The sequence below is a fragment of the Antechinus flavipes genome, chromosome 1, assembly GCF_016432865.1.
Source record: "Antechinus flavipes isolate AdamAnt ecotype Samford, QLD, Australia chromosome 1, AdamAnt_v2, whole genome shotgun sequence".
NCBI lineage: Eukaryota > Metazoa > Chordata > Mammalia > Dasyuromorphia > Dasyuridae > Antechinus > Antechinus flavipes.
In genome coordinates this window covers 333,765,426-333,769,056 of record NC_067398.1, presented here as the reverse complement: position 1 = coordinate 333,769,056, position 3,631 = coordinate 333,765,426, and positions in this window count along the sequence as shown.

Genomic DNA, 3,631 nt, shown 5'->3' with positions numbered 1-3,631 from the left:
TTTTTTTGAAATTGGCTCAAAGAGGAAACAACATATTAAAAACATATTGGGATTAAAAAAACTATCTTACTCTACAAAGAAGTAGGAAGGGAGAAGAAATAAAGAAGGGTTGACTGACAGAAGTGAAAACAGATTGGGAGAGGCAATAGTCAGAAGCAAAACACTTTTAAGGAAGGACAGGGTAAAGAAAGAAGGATAAATGAGAAAAATAGAATGTGAATGTAGATGGTATGAATTTGCCCATAAAACAGAAATGGATAGCAGAGTGGGTTAATGTTATGGGCCAGAACTTGAAACAAGGCGCTAAGTTACTGGAATTGATAATACAATGATTATGTACTTAGTATTTATTAGAGTTCACACTTTTAAGAAAGCATATATAAAGAGAAGCTCCCACAAGCCCACAGAAGCCCATAAGCCCACTTGTGGAGGCAGAGTCAGATTCATTCCAACTTCCACCTTGTGATGGCGGGGGACTTTGGAGATTCACAAGTCAGGATTCAGTCCAGGAGATTCACATGTCAGAAGCCCACAAGTCCAGTCTTGGAGGCAGAGTCGGATTCATTCCAATTTCCACCTTTGTGCTGGCTGGAGACTTTGGATTCAGAGGGAGATAGAGGCAGAAGCTGGAAGAGACAAAGGACTAGGGGCAAGAGCTCTCAGAACCAAAGAGAGAGATAGGCCTCTAAGAAAGCTAACTGGGGCTACTTTGAAGGAGACAATAAAGGATTTGGACTTTAACAGCTGGCTACATTTGAGGTGATTATTACTCTGAACTGAACAGAAGGCTGCCTCCAGAAGCCCCCCAAGAAAGAACATTATATTTTTAGAGAAGAGAACATTAAAGGTTAAAGTCCAGAATCTGACAATATGTTGTTTACAAGAAACACACTTGAAATAGAGAGACACGGAGAATAAAGATAAGAGGTCAGAGTGGAATCTATTATCTAACAAAAGCAAAAATATATTTAATTTAAAAATATAAACAAGGAAATTATATCTTGTGAAAAAGCACCATAGATAATGAAATGATATTAGTAAACATATATGCATCCAAAATTAGCATCCAAATATTTAATATTATAGCATCCAAATTATTAAAGGAAAAGTTAACCAACTTAGAGGAGTTAATAATAAAATCAGATTAGTAGGGGACCTCAAATTTCCCCTCTCAGAATTAGGTAAATCTAATTTAAAAATAAACAAGAAAGAAGTTAAGGAAATAAGTTCAATTTTAGATAAGTTATATATGATAGACCTCTGAAGAAAACTGAATAGGAAAAAAAAAGTATATACTCTTCTTTCAGAAGTATATGACACTGGGACAGCTAGGTGGTGCAGTGGATAGAACACCAGCCCTGAAGTCAGAAGGACCTGAGTTCAAATCTAGTCTCAGACACTTAACACTTCCTATTTGTGTGACCTTGGGCAGGTTACTTAACCCCAATTGCCTCAGGGGGAAAAAAAGAAGCATATGGCACTTACATAAAATTTGACCCTATATTATGGCACAAAAAACTCATAACCATAGAAAAGTAGAAACACTAAATGCATCCTTTTTGGATCATAATACAATAAAAATTTTCTTCAATGAAAGACTGTGAAAAGAGAAATTCCATTTAAAATAACTCATGCAGCAAAAAATACTTGGGAAGTCTACTTGCCATGATTCAGGAACTTTGTGAACATAATTATAAAACGCTTTTCACAAATAAAGTCTAATCTGAAAATTATTAATTACTCATGCGTAGGTGTAGAGGGCCAGAACTTTGGAGAAGTATACTTGAAACAAGGATACTTACAACAAGGTGTTAACTCAATGGAATTGATGAGATGATGGTTCTTTAGTATACATATACTTAGTACTTAGCATAGTGATGTAATTGTTCTCTAGTTCACACATAATCAGTATGATGTAATGATGTAATTGTAATAGGGCATTTAAGGGCTGCGAAAGACTGGAAATGAGACATTCCATTTTTGACCATCCTCCTAGTGGCTCTCCTGTCTTCTGTACTCCTCCACTAAGATCAAGACTGGGTCAGAATAAAGACTCTAGACTCTATTCCTGACCATTCTCGTTGGTATCTACCCTGCTGAGACCAAAGCCTGTCTAAAGGATCTCCAGAAAGCTAGCCCAAACATTACATTTTGCCTCCCAAAAATGGACGTAAGGACCTACACTCAGCAGTTTGACTGATGCAATCCTAAGTTCAGTGGAAAAGTCCCTGTGACCTGGAAATGGGGTGACTATAGTCACTTTCATTTTTTAATTAAAATGGGACAAATACTAAGTCTTCCCTACCCCAAGGAAGTGTGTAACAAGCATAGTTACATTAATAAAGAAGCAAGGTTTGTTGGTTACTTGACAGCAGATCATTGGACTCTTAGATACATTAGAATACATGTCTCCTTTGTTCTCTAAGGAAGAAAAATTAGTTCTAGATAAGTAGAAACTAGGGGGAGATCAACTAATTGAATATTACAATGATAATGGTCCTGATTCAATTCCTAAGGAAACATTCTATATATACAATATAATACAATTGGCTTTTCCCACAAGTTTTAAAATAAGAAAAAAGGATAAAGAGCAGGAGGGGGATAGTACTGACAAAGCAGCTTCCAAGCATGAAGAATTGGACAAGAAAGGAGTTAAGTACAGTGCTGATGAAATTAAGAAATGTGGTGCGTCTCAATCAGCACCACCCATGCAGCAGCTTTGTCCACCCCTTATGACACAATTACAAAAGGCACAAATTAAAGCTAAAAATGAAGGACAGGATATCTCTGATTTGAGAATAGAAGTATACCCTGTGATTGAAGAGTTTGACTCATCAGGCAAAAAAAAAAAAAAAAAAAAAAAAAAAAAAAAAGAAAAGAAAAGAAAAAGAAAAATACACTCCACTTAAGTTGGAAATTATCAAAGATCTGAAAAAAGCTTGCATTCTTTATGGGTCTACATCATCTTATGTTAAGATGTTATTAGAGAATTTGGCTTTTGAAGGTTTAACCTCTAATGATTAGAAATAAATAGCAAGGATATGTTTATAAACTGGACAAAACTTGTGGCTTTCTGAGTATAATGAACTCTGTAGAAAACAAGACCAATGAAATAGACAACCTGGAGTTAATACACCAGTCACCTTTGCTCAACTAGCAGGTTTAGGTCTTTATGCAGACACTTTAGCACAGATTAATTACCCTATAGCAACATATGAGCAAATTGTTGCTGCTGCTATCAAAGAATGGGGCATCTTCCCAGGAAGACAAGATAGAGGGGATGCCTTCACAGAAACAGTGCAAAGTCCAAATGAACCCTTTACTGATTTCATGGGTTGTCTGGAGATAGCTGTCATATGAAAAATGTAGCAACATGAATAATAATAAGACAACTTGTCAAAGAAAATGCTAATGAGATTTGTAGAAGAATTATTGTAGTACTACACAAGGATGCTCCTTTAGATGAGATCATAAGATGCTGTGCCACGGTGGGCACAAATGCCTTTTATACCTAGGCTATGATGCAGACTTCTCAAGATCTAAACATAGGAAGACAGGGTCCCTTTTGGCAAGGAAATTCCAGAGAGACTCCTCAATGCTTTCAATGTGATAAAGTAGGGCATCTGAAAGC